The 20252-nt window shown below is 32.0% G+C and overlaps 2 pseudogenes across 1 annotated transcript; both read right to left on the bottom strand.

Annotated features, from left to right (window-relative positions):
- Window positions 1-1689: 1689 nt before the first annotated feature.
- LOC124841302 (uncharacterized) lies at window positions 1690-15115 on the bottom strand (annotated as a pseudogene).
- Window positions 3131-19345, bottom strand: LOC124841296 (translesion synthesis protein REV1-like; annotated as a pseudogene). Its single transcript, XR_015782498.1, has 15 exons — window positions 19226-19345; window positions 18903-19016; window positions 18740-18816; window positions 17991-18502; window positions 17400-17543; window positions 17157-17289; window positions 16974-17062; window positions 16801-16851; window positions 16517-16720; window positions 15240-15427; window positions 14975-15119; window positions 8302-8347; window positions 7845-8179; window positions 6051-6119; window positions 3131-3895 (listed from the first exon to the last, which is right to left on the bottom strand). The product of XR_015782498.1 is annotated as a translesion synthesis protein REV1-like (transcript).
- Window positions 19346-20252: the final 907 nt, after the last annotated feature.

The raw sequence follows: 20252 nt of genomic DNA, 5'->3' as shown, positions 1-20252 counted from the left end.
AATTAACGGGTGGTTCGACCAAGTCATAGCCCTTACTCGAGCCCAGTAATTTTAGTCAAGAAGAAAGATGGAAACTCGCTCCCCGCCTTCCACCGTTCGGCTTGGTCGCTCCCTGTCTTCTACCGTTTGACCTGATCTCTCCCCATCTTCCACCGTTCGGTCCCCTTCTCTCACCGTTTGGTTCCCTTCTCCTTCTATACTTTCTCCTCTCATATACTTTCCAACCCCTAACATTATCCCTACCTTAGATCGTAACACATCCAGACTTAAATATCTTGCCCACGTAAGTGATAGGTATGTGTCTTTATTTTCACTCAAGTCATTGACGATATCAATATCCGGCAAAAACAACTACTTGCAAGTGTAACAAGTTACTTTAGCAACCAAGCCTTTGTTTGTTTTACTTGGACTATACTAATTACGCACCAAAACAACGTACATGGAGTTGAATAGCTAATTTCAAATATACACTATTGTCTTTTCTTTACATAATTGTAAATGTGGATTGCTGAACCATTAGATTTCTGTTTTTGACCTCACATTTTTTTATGTTATCCTCTCTCAGACTTGTTGAACTTGATTTTCTTTAATCCCAAAAAAAAGGTTTATATAGGCTTTGTAGACTGGAAGTGTCTGTGATAGATTGAGCATCAACTCAGGATTATTTTGTTGCCAGTTTTGCAGCGGCAGTTGCCGAAATGCTTGAGCAGAGTACATTGAGCGATCTTTTCTTACTTCCTGCTCTTCCATGGGAGAAATGGCCAAATGGCTCCTTGAAAGGCTTGAAGGCTCGTGGAGGAACAACAGTTAACATATGCTGGAGAGAAGGGGATCTTCAGGAGTTTGGTGTATGGTCCGAGGACCAAACAAGAACAACTCTGAGAAAAAGAATACATAGGAAATTTTATTTTTTGTGAAGAAATCGATTTTTGTTTCCATCAGTTTTTCAAAAGTTGATAAATTTTTCAAAAAGATCTTTTTTCTCTTAAGATGTCTAGAATTTGAATGGCATTGTGAACTAAAATTTAATCTCAACTAAAATCTAATATTTCTATTTATGTTCATTGGATTAATAATTGAAGAAAATAACAAGGCCAATGACAGACAATAAATACCTAAATTAATTATAAATGTTAGTCCAAAGGGAAATTTGATATAAAGGTATGAAAAGCAATGATGACCCATTACATTACCGAATGGAGATCTGATATAAGGCATGAAAAGCATTGATGGCCCATTACATTAACTAATTTTCAAGCAGGGTATAGTTTTCCATCATTTTGAACCCAATGATGTTTGTGGTTTTCACACTTTCTTCGGCTTGTACAGTCTAAGTAAAATTTGATTAATTAATGGACAAATTAAGCATGTGCTTATAAAGAAATTGTGTTAAAAGTTAGATGTACAAATCTATGTGTTTATGTTTGTATATAGTCATATTCAACTTCAACACCTTTCGTATAAGTAACATATAATTGGGGATGTAAAACTTCCTCATGTTTGTTTGTGCTACTCAGATGTTTAGTTATAGTAATTTGGAATTGGAAAACTCCCTCCTCTAATCATGAGAGCAACTGCTGTCATCATATGCAAGTTACTTTCAGTGGAACTACCAAGAAAGAAGGGACAACACAAACAACAATTACTGCCCTGATAATTCCATCATAAAGTGGTATACGCAAAAGTCAACTAAGTTCTCTTACGAAGACATTTCACTATTGCTTCATCACAAAGCTCAAGAGTATTTTCCCATTTCCTTTCTTCATAGTTTGCATCAACATAAATATCATATATCTCTTTTTTTGCAACAAAGCCTTGAGTTCTCATCTCAAATAGCTTCTTAGCCTCCACAAATATCTTTTTCTTACAGAAAGCTTTTATAAGAGCATTATAGGAAGTAGCAGTTAGACTAAATCCCGTTTCAACCATTTCTTTATGCAAAAACCATGCATCTTTCATATTTCTACCTTTACAACGCCCTTTAATCAAAACATTATAGGAATTATTGTCAGGTATCACTCCTTGAGCATACATCTTCTTATAAATCTCTGTTATAACACACATGTTATTTCTAATATAGTATTGCTTCAAGAGAAAATTGAATGTTGTGGCATTTGGCCTTGTACCTTTTTTGAAAATCCATTTAGTTACCCTTTCACCATCTTCAACCATCCCTGACAAGCAAAACCCAATCATTAGCACATTGAATGCAACAATTGTAGGCTGAAGTTTTAAATCAAGCATAACCCACAACATTTAGAGTGCCTTGGCCATTTCACTCATCTTACAATAAGCGTCCGTGTGTGTAGTATATGTAATAGGGTCAGGATAAAACCTTGCCAGATCCATTTCTTACATAATTTTTATGGCTTGGTCTATATTTCCTACCTTACAAAGACCATTGATTAGTGCATTATATGTGCAGACATTTGGTGGAAGGCCCTTCTCATACATTTAAAGAAGTTCATTTGCTATATCTACCTCACCACGTTTACACAAGAAATCAACCAATGTTGTACAAGTGACAACATTAGGAGTCAAACACTTCTCAACCATTTGGTTGTGAAGAGAGAATGCATCTTTCATTTCTCCAGCCTTGCAATACCCATGTATAAGAGCAGTATAAGTAACTTCATCTGATTCCAACCTTTTTCTAAACATTTCACTAAACAGTTGTAGTGCCTCCACAACCTTTCCAGCTTCACCAAGCCCATTAATCACGGAAGTATAAGTCACAAAATCAAGAACTATTTTCTTATGTCTCATTTCATCAAACTATTTCTATTCAGGTAAAACATTCCCAGACTTGCCGAACCCACTGATGAGAGTTATATACACAACTTTATCAGGAAAAATCCTCTGGTTTATCATCTCCCTCAGGACTTGCTCTGCTTCAACTACCCTGCGAGTCTTAGAAAGAAGGGAAATTACGCTATTGTATGTGTATTGATTTAGCTTACACCCTTTTCCCTACAAATCTTCCACGGCTTTAAGACATGGTATTCCAACAAACACCCACTTCTGGATCCTTTCTGAACACCTTAATTGCCATCTTTTTCCCATCAAAACTGTTAGATAGCCTAGCTAGAAACAAATCACAAGAATCTGCAGAAACAAGAACACGTAATTTACTAATTTATAAACAGTTTCTGAGCCTATAGAAGCCACCCTGCTTCAACAAGAACTTGGAACAACACATCAAACACAAAGGGATGTGCACCCGTCCTTGTAATTGTAAATCAACCTCTTAGTAAATTGAGCAAACGAGTTACCAACATCCAATTGAGGCTTTTCCCAGAACTCAAAAACCAGCCTGTGAGCCGGTATCAAGTACGTAAAAACCATAACAATCTGAAAAACAATGCAAAGGACTTCCAAACAAGAGTCCCATCGTAGGCACATCTAGTTAAAGAAATCCAACACCAGTTTATAATCCTCCTTGATGTTCATAAGAATGCACAACCAACTCATTTTTACAAAATGAATAAATATGAAGTCAAATCATAGTCTCTTCTACTTTAGCCCAACAAACCATCAAAAGATACACAAAGCATTCATCAACTGCCCGAATAACAAGGGGCAACACAATTTTCTATTGTGAACATAGAAAGTCAAAGTGCAATTTGACAACTCTATTTATGATGGAACAACTAAAAAATACCATATGGGATTTGCACAGTGAAATAGGGAAATCAAAGTGCAATTCGATAATTCCAGGAGGGACAATTCAAAATAAAAACTTATTGAATTTACACTGTGAACCAAAAAAATCAAAGTATTGTTCGACTGTTCCATTTAGGATGTATGCCTACCTCAGGTTATAGTGGTTTCAAAATTGCAGTCACACCATCATCAGCTCAGATTTATAGAATGAATAAAACAATATATCTGCAATCTGTCAAATTCATACAAAGCTCAAAACCAATCTTTGTCCCCTATAAATTCAATATAAAACCCACTTCCAATCCGTCAATTCCAAATAAAATGAAGCTCAAACCATTTGTGCGATAATTAAAAAATCTCATATCACAAAGTGATTCAAAGTTTTAGCTCAGATACTCATTCAATATCTTGACTATGGTTAAATAATTCAAATCATGCTCCCACAGTCTGAATGTGGATGCACACCCATGTTACACATCTAATATTCCACTTGTAATCTCTCACTAGCATTCGGGCTCAAGAAATAGTCACATGCATAATAAAGCATTCATCTTGCAACTGTATTATAAGCAACAACTCATATATAAGCCTTTGAAATTTTCATTGGGAATAGAACTAATTTTATACAAAAATCAAGGCACGATATCAAATTAAGTTGGAGGAATAATATGAACTCAAGTTATACAAATTTTAAAATTGAAGGCACAATATCAAAACCAAGGATTAAAATTGGAGGAACATTATTATCTCATGTTTATCGTTTGCAAAAAACAATATATTTGTATGCTATCAAATCCATACAAGGCTCATAAATAATCTTTGTTACCTGTGCTCAATACAAAAATCTTCATGATATATTTCAACAAGACAACTTTGGCATATGCATGTGCAATATTTACAAAGTACAAAAATCTTAAACCACACTCAATCAATTCAATTTAGGATATCCACATGACATAATTTCATTTGGGCTTTTCGACCAACACCAGATAACAAAATTTGAAGTACAACCCCAAATCAAAATTAAATTCGATATGAAAAATAAATTTCAATTTCGTAAATTCAATAAAGGGCTGAAAAACCAACATTTAATCCCTCATTGGATAAAAAGAGCATATGCTAACAACATTATAAAAGACAACTTAGATATAGCCATTCCAAAATTCCAAAAATAGTCAAAAGTTGTAAATTAAATTTTGAATGCACGCCCAACTCATTTACAAAATGAATAAATTTGAAGTCAAATTATAATCCAGAATAAAAACTGTCTGGCTAGCAACTCCAAATTTTCTACTATGAACAAAGAAAGTCTAAGTGCACTTTGACAAATCTATTTATGATGGGACAACTCAAAATATACCCATATGGAATTTGCACAATGTAACAAGAAAATTAATGTGTAATTCGAGAATTCCAAGTGAGACAACTCAAAATATACTATTATTGAACTTTCACTGTGAATTATAAAATCAAAGTTATTTGACCGACCCATAAAGTTATAAGGCTCTCCAATTTGCAGCCACACCATTAACTCAAATTTATAGAGTGAATAAAACAATTTTTCTTTAAGCTATCAAATTCATATGAAGCTCAAAATCAATCTTTGTTACCCATAAGTTCAATATAAAGCCCAATTATTATATGTCAATTCCACACAAGATGAGGCTCACAAACCATCATTGTTTCCGGTGATAATTAAAAATTCCACATCGCAGAAAACAATTCAAAGTGTGAACTTAGATATACTCATCCACTGTCTTGCACTTTGACAAATCTATTTATGATGGGACAACTAAAAATATACCTATATGGAACTTGCACAGTGAAACAAGAATTCATGTGTTTAAAATTGATATGTAATACACATTTATCATATCTGAGACATTAAATTGACATGAGCAACATGATATAAACACAGAAAAGTTATAGAGAAACATAAATGTGTTTTAAAAACTAACTTTCCTGCATAACACATTTCTTTGTTCCACTTCTCTTTCCTTTTTGATTCTTCTCACCACAAAGATTATTCTCAATCTAATCCTAAGATCAAGAATTCATAACTAATTCAAAAATTGGAGGCACAATATTTACTCAGATTTAAAATCTGAGGGACCTTCTCATCTTAGTTTTACATTGTGCATAAAACAATATATCTTTAGGCCGTTAAGTCTTTCTAAGGCTCAAAAACATATTTGTAACCAATAACTCATATAAGCATAAAAAATTTGCATTGTCAATAAAAGGAATCTTAAGAGATACCACAATTTGTAACCAAGGTTAATCCCTGAAAGCTTATTGTAATAAAAAAAAGACAAACTTTCAATCTAATCTAACAATACAAAAAGCCATGTCGTCGAAAAGAATTGTGGCAAAAGAGTCAATGTTACCCGGCTTGAAGATGGTACAACACAGAAGAAGGCTAAACCAAAAGGACTGCACATAAAAGGAGGTTGGAACTGCAAATAGGCAACATGATCATCAAAAAGGCTGTAGCAGCACAATAATCAGCAAAAATTTCAACAGGCTAGTGTTATAAACAGATAAAAATAAACCAAAATAGACAATTAAAAAATCAATTAGTTAGAATGAATAATCCTGAATTTCTAACACATGTAATAAATATTTATCATTTCTCATGCATTACACTGACATGGGCAACATAATATATACACCAAACAGTTATAGAGAAACATAAATGTGCTTTAAAAATAAACTTTCCTGAAGAACAAAATTTTTTGTTCCACTACTCATTCCTGTTTTATTCTTCCCAACACAATGGTTCTTCTCAATAACCCAATTCTAAGATCAAGAATTGATAACTAATTCATAAAATTTAAGGCACAATTTAACCACAATTTGTATATCCTTCCCACTTTACAAAGTAATGAAACCTTTAGTTTCATAGTGCACAAAATTTCCTCCCACAATTTGTATATCCTTCTCACATTACAAGCATATACTTCATTAATATAACTTGTAGAAGTGACTGTCACAAACTCACACATTCCAATAATACGTCATTAATAATCCAGCAAACCAGTTTAGCCAGCCACGCCAGCCACAAATTAATGAGAAAAAAAATAATGTAAGCGTAAGTAATGAAACCTTTAGTTTCACAGTGCAGAGAATTTCCTCCCACAATTTGTATATCCTTCCCACATTACAAAGTAATGAAAACTTTAGTTTCACAGTGCACAAAATTTCCTCCCACAATTTGTATATCCTTCCCACATTACAAAGTAACGAAACCTTTAGTTTCACAGTGCACAAAATTTCCTCCCACAATTTGTATATCCTTCCCACATTACAAAGTAACGAAACCTTTAGTTTCACAGTGCACAAAATTTCCTCCCACAATTTGTATATCCTTCCCACATTACAAAGTAATGAAACCTTTAGTTTCATAGTGCACAAAATTTCCTCCCACAATTTGTATATCCTTCCCACATTACAAAGTAATGAAACCTTTGGTTTCACATTGCAGAGAATTTCCTCCCACAATTTGTATATCCTTCCCACATTACAAAGTAATGAAACCTTTAGTTCCACAGTGCACAAAAATTCCTCCCACAATTTGTACATCCTTCCCACATTACAAAGTAACGAAACCTTTAGTTTCACAGTGCACAAAATTTCCTCCCACAATTTGTATATCCTTCCCACATTACAAAGTAATGAAACCTTTAGTTTCACAGTGCACAAAATTTCCTCCCACAATTTGTATATCCTTCCCACATTACAAAGTAATGAAACCTTTAGTTCCACAGTGCACAAAATTTCCTCCCACAATTTGTATATCCTTCCCACATTACAAAGTAACGAAACCTTTAGTTTCACAGTGCACAAAATTTCCTCCCACAATTTGTATATCCTTCCCACATTACAAAGTAATTAAACCTTTAGTTTCATAGTGCACAAAATTTCCTCCCACAATTTGTATATCCTTCCCACATTACAAAGTAATGAAACCTTTGGTTTCACAGTACACAAAATTTCCTCCCACAATTTGTATATCTTTCCCACATTACAGTTATATACTCCATTAATATAACATGTACAAGTGATTGTCACAAACTCCCACATTCCAATAACATGTCATTAATAATCCACCAAACAAGTTTAGTCAGCCACAAATTATCGTAGAAAAAAAATAATGTAAGTGTAAGTAATCAAACATTTACCTTCACAGTGCACAGGATTTCCTCCCACAATTCATAGCTTGCCTTCCCTTTAAAGCCCGTCCATGAATTAAATAGAAGACGAAGAACACAGAGGATAAGAAATATTCATAAATTTAAAACTACATAAAACAGTGAAAAAACTCTCGTAACAGGCTTCTTTAGATGCAAGAGTTACACAAATTAATCCAAACACCAATGTAAAGAAACAAATCACATAGAAACAAATCACGATTCAAACCTTGTGTTTATTGATGATGCTTAGGTTAGCTTGTTCTGAGCCATTCCAACTACTCTTCAACTATTTTAATCACATGTCCGCAAAAGAAATCCCAAACCTGGAAACGACATGAAAAGGAATTTTAATAAAGAGGAACTACTTATAGAAGAGAACCCACAGAAACAAATGAAGAAACTCTAATAAACTCGATGTACACGATACTAATCTTGAGGTTATTACCATTTAAATGAAAGGAATGACTTGTAAGATTCGTCCTTTTAATTTGCTGCCCAAGAAAATATAATATATATATATATATATATATATATGTATATATATATATATATATTCAGAATGTTAAACAAGAATATTATAGTTTGCAAGAACGAGTTCAAAATTCGATTATCAATACATGAAATGAAACAAGACTACAAAATAAAGGTTTGTAATAAAAAAAATGAAGTCAACCCTGAATGTTGGCTAATTACCACTAATAAAATGAATGGAATGTTCAAGATTCATCTTTTCAAAACACCTAAGAAAATAAAAAAATAATTATCAGAACTTCAAATCAGAAGTTAACAATCGACCTAATGAAAGTGAAGAGAGAAAAGGATTCTATGAAAACAAAATGTCCACATGATAAATTATCAAGAACCGGTTGCTAATTACCACCACTAAAATTCAACTTTATAGAACTTTCAAACAAAGAATCAAAGCCGAACCCCACATGTCCCATTTTCATTGTGCACTAAGTTATACAACAAATCCAAACACCATTGCAAAGATATCACACAACAAATTCAAACACCATTGCAAAGATATCACATTTCAATCCATGTGTATGGTGAATAAGTCTGAGACATTAAATAACAGAAGAAAATCATCATCCAAAAAATTAAGTTAGATTATCTTACACATTAAATAACGTCTTTTCAACTATTTTAATCAGATGTCTGCAAAAGAAATGTAATATCCGACAACAAGATGAAAAGGAATTCTGATAAGGAGGAACTACTACTAATAGAAAAAGACATAAAAACAATATGTAAATTTGACTCAAAAATCAATGGGAAACTCTCACAAACTCGATGAGTTGTACAATGTTACACGACACTGATCCTAAAGCTCATAACATACACGATACCAATCTTGAGCTTATTACCACTAAAATTAAAGGAATGACTCTAAGATTCGTCCTTTTAATTTGCTATCCAAGGAAATACAAAAAGGAAATTTTCAGAACCTAAAAACATTGATGTCATGCAAGAACATTGATGTTTTGTTAGAACAAGTTCAAAATTCAATTGTCAATATCGGAAACGAAACAAAACAACAAAATAAAGGTTTGTAATAAAAAAATGAAGTCAACCCTGAATGTTGGCTAATTACCACTAACAAAATGAATGGAATGTTAAAGATTCGCTTTTTCAAAACACCAAAGAAAATAAAAAATTAATTATCAGAACATCAAAACAAAAGTGGGATAGTCAAGAATCAAAAAATTGAACAATCAACCCAATAAAAGTGAAGAGAGAAAAGGATTCTATGAAAACGAAAAGTCCACATGATAAATTATCAAGAACCGGTTGCTAATTACCACTACTAAAATTCAACGAACTTTCAAACAAAGAATCAAATCTAAACCCCACATGTCCCATATTCATTGTGCACTACGTTATAACACAAATCCAATCACCACTGCAAATAATATATCACAATTCAATCCATCTGTACGGTGAAGAAGTCCGAGACATTAAATAATAGAAGAAAATCATCATCCAAAAAATTAGGTTAGATTATCCTACACCATTCTAACCTCTTTTCAACTATTTTAATCAAATGCCTGCAAAAGAATTCTCATATCTGGCAACAAGATGAAAAGGAATTCTGATAAGGGCTATTACTAATAGAAAAAAACATCTAAGATCCGTCTTTTTAATTTGCTACCCAAGAAAATACAGAAACAAAAATATTCAGAATGTCAAAATATTAATGTCTTGCAAGAACATTGATGTTTTGCAAGAACCAGTTCAAAATTCAATTGTCAATACACGAAACAAAACAAGACAACAAAATATAGCTTTGTAATAAAAAAAGTCAACCCAAAATGCTCTCTAATTACCACTAACAAAATGAATGGAATGTTCAAGATTCATATTTTCAAACAGCTAAGAAAATAAAATTTAAGTATCAGAACTTCAAAACAGAAGTGGGATAATCAAGAATCACAAAAGTGAAGAGAGAAAACGACCCCATAAAAACGAAAAGTTCACATGATAAACTATCAAGAACCGGTTGTTAATTACCACTACTAAAATTCAACTTTATAGAACTTTCAAATAAAGAATCAAAGCACAACCCCACATGTCCATATTCATTGTGCACTACGTTACACAACAAATCCAAACACCATTGCAAAAATATCACAATTCAATCCATGTGTACGGTGAAGAAGTCGAAGACATTAAAAAACAAAAGAAAATCATCATCTAAAAAATTAGGTTAGATTATCCTACACCATTCTAACCTCTTTTCAACTATTTTAACCAAATGTCTACAAAAGAAATCTCAGACCTGGCAACAAGATGAAAAGGAATTCTCATAAGGAGGAACTACAAATAGAAAAAGACATAAAGAAATAATATGTAAATTTGACTCAAAAATCAATAGGGAAACTCTCATAAACTCGATGAGATGTACAATTTTACACGATACTAATCTTGAGCATATTACCACTAAAAAGCCTATAACATTCACGATACTAATCTTGAGCTTATTACCACTAAAATGAAAGGAATGACTCTAGGATCCGTACTTTTAATTTCCTACCCAAGAAAATACAATATATATATATATATATATATATAATGTCAAAACATTGATGTTTTGCAAGAACTATTCAAATTCAATTGTCAATACAGGAAACAAAACAAGACAACAAAAATAAAAGTTTGTAATAAAAAAATTAAGTCAGCCTTCAATGCTGGCTAATTACCAATAATAAAATGAATGGAAAGTCCAAGATTCATCTTTTCAAAAACACATAAGAAAATAAAAAATTAATTATCAGAACTTCTAAACAGAAGTGGGATAATGAAGAATCACAAAATTGAACAATCAACGTGAAGAGAGAAAATTACAACATGAAAATGAAAAGTCCACATAATAGATTATCAAGAACGGGTTGCTAATTACCACTACTAAAATTTAACTTTATAGAACTTTCAAACAAAGTCAAAGCCCTACCCCACATGTCCCATATTCATTGTTCACTACGTTGCACAACAAATCCAAACAACATTGAAAAGATTTATCTTTTCAAAACAGCTAAGAAAATAAAAAATTAATTTTCAAAACTTTCAAAACAGAAGTGAGATAATCAAGAATCACAAAATTGAACAATCAACACAATGAAACTGAAGAGAGAAAAGGACAATATGAAAACGAAAAGTCCACGTGATAGATTATCAAGAACTAGTTGCTAATTACCACTACTAAAATTCAACTTTATAGAACTTTCAAACAAAGAATCAAAGCCCTACCCCACATGTCCCATATTCATTGTGCACTATGTTACACAACAAATCCAAACACCATTCAAAAGATTCATCTTTTCAAAACACCTAAGAAAATAAAAAAATAATTTTCAAAACTACAAAACAGAAGTGGGATGATCAAGAATCATAAAATTGAACAATCTACCCAATGAAACTGAAGAGAGAAAAGGACAATATGAAAACAAAAAGTCCACATGATAAATTATCAAGAACTGGTTGCTAATTACAACTACTATAATTCTATTTTATAGAACTTTCAAACAAAGAATCTAAGCCCTACCCCTCATCTCCCATATTCATTGTGCACTAGTTACACAACAAATCCAAACACCATTGAAAAGATTCATCTTTTCAAAACACCTAAGAAAATAAAAAATTAATTTTCAGAACTTCAAAACAGAAGTGAGATAATCAAGAATCAAAAAATTGAACAATCAACCCAATGAAAGTGAAGAGAGAAAAAGGACAATATGAAAACGAAAAGTCCACATGATAGATTACCACTACTAAAATTCAAGTTTGTAGAACTTTCAAACAAAGAATCAAAGCCCTACCCCTCATCTCCCATATTCATTGTGCACTAGTTACACAACAAATCCAAACACCATTGAAAAGATTCCTCTTTTCATAACAGCTCAAAAAATTAAAAAATAATTTTCAGAACTTCAAAACAGAAGTGGGATAATCAAGAATCACAAAATTGAAAAATCAACTCAATGAAAGTCAAGGGAGAAAAGAACAATTTGAAAACGAAAAGTCCACATGATAGATTACCACTACTAAAATTCAACTTTATAGAACTTTCAAACAAAGAATCAAAGCCCTACCCCACATGTCCCATATTCATTGTGCACTAGTTACACAACAAATCCAAACACCATTCAAAAGATTCATCTTTTCAAAACACCTAAGAAAATAAAAAAATCATTTTCAGAACTTCAAAAAAGAAGTGGGATAATCAAGAATCATAAAATTGAACAATCAACCTAATGAAACTGAAGAGAGAAAAGGACAATATGAAAACAAAAAGTCCACATCATAGATTATCAAGAACTGGTTGCTAATTACAACTACTAAAATTCTATTTTATAGAACTTTCAAACAAAGAGTCAAAGCACTACCCCACATGTCCCATATTCATTGTGCACTCCATTACACAACAAATAAAAACACCATTGAAAAGATTCATCTTTTCAAAACATCTGTGAGAATAAAAAATTAATTTTCAGAACTTCAAAACAGAAATGAGATAATCAAGAATCAAAAAATTGAACAATCAACCCAATGAAAGTGAAGAGAGAAAAGGACAATATGAAAACGAAAAGTACACATGATAGATTACCACTACTAAAGTTCAACTTTATAGAACTTTCAAACAAAGAATCAAAGCCCTACCCCTCATCTCCCATAGTGCACTAGTTACACAACAAATCCAAACACCATTGAAAAGATTCATCTTTTCAAAACACCTAAGAAAATAAAAAAATAATTTTCAGAACTTCAAAAGAGAAGTGGAATAATCAAGAATCACAAAATTGAACAATCAACCCTATGAAAGTGAAGAGAGAAAAAGACAATATGAAAACGAAAAGTCCACATGATAGATTACCACTACTAAAATTCAGCTTTACAGAAATTTCAAGCAAAGAATCAAAGCCGTTACCCACATGTCCCATATTCATTATGCACTAGTTACACAACAAATCCAAACACCATTGAAAAGATTCATCTTTTCAAAACATCTAAGAAAATAAAAAATTCATTTTCAGAACTTCAAAACAGAAGTGGGATAATCAAGAATCACAAAATTGAACAATCAACCCAATGAAACTGAAGAGAGAAAAGTACAATATGAAAACGAAAAGTGCACATGATAGATTATCAAGAACCGATTGCTAATTACCATTACTAAAATTAAACTTTATAGAAATTTCAAACAAAGAATCAAAGCCCTACTCCACATGTCCCATATTCCTTGTGCACTACGATACACAACAAATCCAAACACCATTGAAAAGATTCATCGTTTCAAAACACCTCAAAAAATTAAAAAATAATTTTCAGAACCTCAAAACAGAAGTGGGATAATCAAGAATCACAAAATTGAACAATCAACTCAATGAAAGTGAAGAGAGAAAAGGACAATATGAAAACGAAAAATCCACATGATAGATTACCACTACTAAAATTCAACTTTATAGAACTTTCAAACAAAGAATCAAAGCTCTACCACACATGTCCCATATTCACTGTGCCCTAGTTACACAACAAATCCAAAAACCGTTCAAAAGATTCATCGTTTCAAAACACCTAAGAAAATAAAAAAATAATTTTCAGAACTTCAAAACAGAAGTGGGATAATCAAGAATCATAAAATTGAACAATCAACCCAATGAAACTAGAGAGAAAAGGACAATATGAAAACAAAAGTTCCACATGATAGATTATCAAGAACTGGTTGCTAATTACAACTACTAAAATTCAATTTTATAGAACTTTCAAACAAATAGTCAAAGCCCTTCCCCACATGTCCCATATTCATTGTGCACTCCGTTACACAACAAATCAAAACACCATTGAAAAGATTCATCTTTTCAAAACACCTAAGAAAATAAAAAATTAATTTTCAGAACTTCAAAACAGAAGTGAGATAATCAAGAATCACAAAATTGAACAATGAACCCAATGAAAGTGAAGAGAAAAAAGGACATTATGAAAACGAAAAGTACACATGATAGATTACCACTACTAGAGTTCAACTTTATAGAACTTTCAAACAAAGAATCAAAGTTGTACCCCACACTTCCCATATTCACTGTGCACTAGTTATACAACAAATCCAAACACCATTGAAAAGATTCATCTTTTCAAAACACCTAAGAAAATAAAAAAATAATTTTGAGAACTTCAAAAGAGAAGTGGAATAATCAAGAATCACAAAATTGAACAATCAACCCAATGAAAGTGAAGAGAGAAAAAGACAATATGAAAACGAAAAGTCCACATGATAGATTACCACTACTAAAATGAAAAATCATGAAAGCGGGAAGGGAAACACATAAAAACAAGAAAGAATGGAAGAAAGAAAAAGAATTCAAGAAAAACACTACTATGACCACACAAAAAAAAAATAGAAAATTAATTATAAAGAAAGAGGGTGTGGAAATTGTAATATGATTTGCATCATACCTTCATTATCCCACATATAAAAATTGAAAATTAAGAAAACGACAAAATTCTGAATAAAAGAAAACCCAAAGGATACCTTTTCTGTAGTTATGTGATATTGACCATTCAAGAATCGGGAAGAGATACACAGAATCAACAAAATGAAAAATGAAAAACAAAATAACCTGGCTGGAAGGAACTGTGAAACCATCAACAAAAATTGAAACTCCACTGAAAATAGGCTTCGCTGAAGTAGAGCCACTTAAAGACGACACGGACGCCTCGGCGTCAAATTGGTTGTGTAGTTTCCGATTCTTCTCTGTCATATAACTGCATTTACTCCAGAGTGAATTAACAAATTGAGGCTAAAGACCAAATATGAAATTGACATCCTCTATCGTTCTTAAAATAAGAATTGATAATAATATTAAAAGAAAATAAAACAAAAACCTGGCGAAACCGGAGAAGGCAGAATTTCTTGAGGAAGCGCGAGAACTTGAATTTGGTAATTGTCTTCTTTCTTTTGCTGTTCTTTTTAGTGCTATCGTTGGAGCGGTTGGAAGATATAGAATTAGAGAAACTTCGTTTAGAATTAGCTGATCGAGACGAGTCTAAACTCATTCTGACACAGAGAGTGACTGTGAAATGAAAGGAGAAAGCAGAGTTACTCAGCCACGTGGTTGCCGCTTTCAGGATTTTTCGAATCGGCGTTATGGTTTGTAGGAGAAGCAACCAATAAATAAATAAATAAAATAAAAATAATAAATAAATTTTAAATTTTCTTATATCTATAAGATGAATACGGAGAAAAAAAGTAACTATTAATTGATAACTGAATTTATAATTAATAATTGTTAACAGAATTTACAATTAATAATTGTAAACTGAATTTTTAATTAATAATTGTTAACTGAATTTATAATTAATAATTGTTAACTAAACTTATAATTAATAATTGTTAACTGAATTTTTGTCTTTTTTATTTGACAGTATGCTTCCTTAGTTTTAAATATATACTACTTGTTAAAACCTAATAAGTCAACTTAATGAATTAGTTTGACTATTTATTTGTTAGTTTCTTTCTATACTTTCAAGGGAATGTTAAAAAACAATTTTTTTTTTCATGTTTTAAACTTTTTTTAATTGCAAACTTCATAAATATATTTTATATTATATAATCTTAAATATATTTTTGATCCATTTATATAATATAATTTGTAAATATATTATTAATTACCTCATATCTAAAAATATATTATAAAATTGTAGATTGTATAATCATAAAATATATATTGAATTGTGCCATTTAAGATTATATAATGAAAAATATATTCATAGATTATGCAATATGAAAACATATTTTGAATCTGAAATATATTGATGAATTATACAATTAAAGGACACATTTTTCACTGTATAACAAAGAAATGCATTTATAAGTTATACAATTAAAGAACGTATTATAAATTAATGTGTTTTTTAAAAAAATAGTTCATATTTTGACAAAAGATTTATAAAAAAAATAATTGAACAAGAAGTGGGATAATCAAGAATATATTTACAAAAAACACTACTATGACCACAAAAAAAAAATAGAAAATTAATTATAAAGAAAGAGGGTGTGGAAATTGTAATATGATTTGCATCATACCTTCATTATCCCACAAATAAAAATTGAAAATTAAGAAAACGACAAAATTCTGAATAAAAGAAAACCCAAAGGATACCTTTTCTGTAGTTATGTGATATTGACCATTTGGTTTTGCAGTTCTAGTAGCAATACGAGCCATAAGCATATTTCCAGCTATACCAGCACTAGCTGTGCATCCGGTGGTCTTATAGATCTCTTCTCTAATAGACGAAGCTAAAAGTTTGGGATCTTCAACCTCTGAATCTGTGACATCTAAAAATGCTTCATCACAGCTTACAGCCTGCATCAAGTAGCCATTACAGCATTAAGGACGACTCAACAGAAAACTTTATGCACTTGAACAATGTCAAATCATAAGACCTGCACTTTGTTGCAATGCTGATGCAATATACTATAAAATTGATCAGCTACCTGCAAAATGTCAAAAACACATTTGTAAAATTTTGTAAAAGGAAAAAAGATACAAAGAAATTATGACACATAAAATATTCTGACACTCTGCTTCCAGTTACAGACACCCTACTAATTCTTACTTCCTCATAAGCTTCAAAGTTGTAAGGAAAGATAACAAGTTGGGGACAAAGAGTCTTGGCATCTCGAACAAACATACCTGCCTTAATACCTAGCACATGATCAAAAGAAGAAGTTACACACAAAAAAGTTATAACATAGCTTACTGAGCCATGCTATCATATATAACTTGGCACATTACCAACCATGACTACGAGCTGGGTAGTTAGCAGAAGAAATCTCAGCAGTTCCGTTTGAATTATTTGAATGACATACAGCAACAGGCTGATCCAACAATTCAGGGTGGTTCCGGATAACAACTGAAACAAAAAAACAGTCCTGGGGCAGCATATAGGTATAGAGTTAAATGGCAAACCTAACCAAAATTTGAAAAGGAAAATTAGCTGACAGCAATAATTTTTCTGAACATCCTTGTATTTAAATCTTACCATGTCAACATGGATAAGAACTGAATTAGGAGAAGTATTAGAGGCACTAATATTAGAATTTTCATTCTTAAACCCAGAAGACAAGGCAGAAAAACGCTTTCGATACCGATTTCGCCAAGTTCCTATAAAGTGTAGTCGTGAGCTCTGCATAAAGCAAACTACTGTCACGATATTGCAATAACAATAACCATATGATTACATGGCACAATAAATTACATGACATATATCGGTTTACATACTTATAAGAAGGTAATACCCCTGTCCCATGTGATCAGTTGCTTGTTTTTCTATCTTTGTTTACTTTTTTACAGATCCAGCAAACACAAAATATAATGCACAGGAGTATTCACTTCATCCACCTTATCTATTGAAGTTCAAGTGATGATATGTTTAGATGCAAGAAACAATTATCATTGACTTCAATGTTTAATTTCCAGTATATTTGGCAGAATAGTACAAAAAAAAAATTCAGATTGCTACCATAACAGCCACATTAAAAGAAAATAAAGTGGGCCATCAACAACAAAGTCACCATTTCACGCACCAAGCAATATGAAAATTCAAAATTCTTGTATATTCAAACTTCACTACCTTAAAATAATTTTCCACGAAATTAGGGTCTGCACAAGTTGAATGACACTGTTTAAAAGGCTTAGTGCCTGAAGAACTTGGAAATTCTCGTGCATTCTGCTCATCTGAACAGTGAGAACTAAATGATGTAGAAGGTGCTTGATGAGTGGGTCCAAGTTCACTTTTGACATTGCTCTCATCTTTCCTATCAGCATTGCTTCTGGCTGCTTGCTCTTCGTCAAACTTAACCCTAACACTAGTTGGCTCTTCCGTCATAATTGCATTACTATTCTCAATATCATCAAATGCGGTACTGATTTGTCCAATATGTTAACTCATTTCACCAACTTTGGATAAGTTTCTATCTTCAGAATCTGTTTGACCAACCCTCATAGATGAATCTTCAACATCTAATACTACTTGATGTAGGGAATTTGTTAAAGCATCCTCCGACGTTTTACTACTTTTCAATGTGAAGAAGGCTGACAGCTTTGATTGCTTATTAGCTAGTTGGTCCAGCTGGTAAGGTACCCCTATCAAAGAAAATTTTAAATCACATGATTGGAAAACCAGATATAATATTATCATGTATTGATATAGCCAGGAAAAAAAAGAATTAAATAATAATTAAATAAAAGGCAGGATCAGATACTAAAACATGTAGAAGTTATTGCTCCCATGGTCCTTCTCTTCCTCTCATAATACAAAAAATTAAATGTGATGTAAGAAAATGAAACTAATACAACTGGAAGAGAAATGAAAAAACTTACAGCTCAAAAGTCTATTAGCAGCAACAGAATCTAAAATCCAAGTGGGTTTCACTACTGGCAAACCTGCACTGAAGGCTCTGTATTGAAATATCGAATGATTAAATTAAATTAATTCAGAAGAGGACTCAAAACCTAAAATTTAAAGAAGGGCATGAAACCAAACCTGAGATTCTTAACTTTACTATCAGGCAGATTAATGCATATAATGTGTTACACGGTGTCTAGAGAAATAATTCTCGAATCTTCCACCATTCTTGAGCATGTAGCTCCGCAGTTCCTGAAACACGTTTGTAACTGACGGTAAGTAGTCCATTTGGATTTTTACAATTAAATCTAACTGAAAATTACAATTTCTTGACACAATTGATCCCTAAGCCAAGAGACGGTAACTTCATACAATTGTGATACTTTCCAGCCATTCACACATTCAAGAATCGGGAAGAGATACACAGAATCAACAAAATGAAAAATGAAAAACAAAATAACCTGGCTGGAAGGAACTGTGAAACCATCAACAAAAATTGAAACTCCACTGAAAATAGGCTTCGCTGAAGTAGAGCCACTTAAAGACGACGCGGACGCCTCGGCGTCAAATTGGTTGTGGAGTTAGTGGGGTTGCCACCTAGCAGAGAGACGGTGCACCAAATCACCCTTAAAGAGGGCACTGGTCCGATCAATGTCCGTCCGTACCGATACCCACACGTGTTGAAAGATGAAATCGAGCAGCAAGTGACGGAGATGAAAAATTAACAGTGGATGAAATTGATATTTTTTAAAAAACGAAGACCAATTTGACATACAACCATAAAAGTAGGGGCAAACAAATAATTAAACCTAAAATAAAATCTGTCTAATTGAACGATGCAGGGACAAGTAATTAAACCTAAAATAAAATCTGCCTAATTGATTGATGTAGCGTTATGCAATGCTGCAACTAACATAAGATACTTACGACAAGTCCAATTAACCAACCACAATTCTTTTCTCAGTCAGAAGTTTGAGTCGATTTATAAAAATAGTTGTAGATATAGGTTTTGAGGTACTAAACCATATTAAATGTATATTCTGCTTTTATTTATATTTTCATCTGTTGGTGTGATTAAGTGATTGTTGTGTTATGGTATGATTTCTGATGAATTTTCCAATAAGATTATTAAAATTCATTTTCTATCAACAATAGAGTAAGGTAGACGAATTATTTTTATTGCATCACATCTACCTTTTGCACAAGAACAAAACGCTTATTTCTATCTCTGTTCTGAGGGGAAAAAAAAACTTCCAAAAGTTATGGATAAAGCAATGAGATTGGAGTTCGAAACTGTCTCGTCCCTTGTAAGTTCTGCCTCGCTAGGTGATTCTCATTTTTAATTACCAATAATTTACCACTTTAAATTTAGATTATAATTTTTTTTAAATTATAAAGTTAAAGAAATAAAATTAATACTTGCACTCAATTCACTACTGTAAAAATTAATATTCAGGTTAGTAATTAATAAAAAGAACTTGAATTTTG

Source organism: Vigna umbellata, chromosome 10 (genome assembly GCF_029865625.1).
Source record: "Vigna umbellata cultivar VRB3 chromosome 10, Vumbellata_1.0, whole genome shotgun sequence".
Classification (NCBI taxonomy): domain Eukaryota; kingdom Viridiplantae; phylum Streptophyta; class Magnoliopsida; order Fabales; family Fabaceae; genus Vigna; species Vigna umbellata.
Note: the sequence above shows the minus strand (reverse complement) of the source record. Positions and strands in the feature narration are given on the sequence as shown.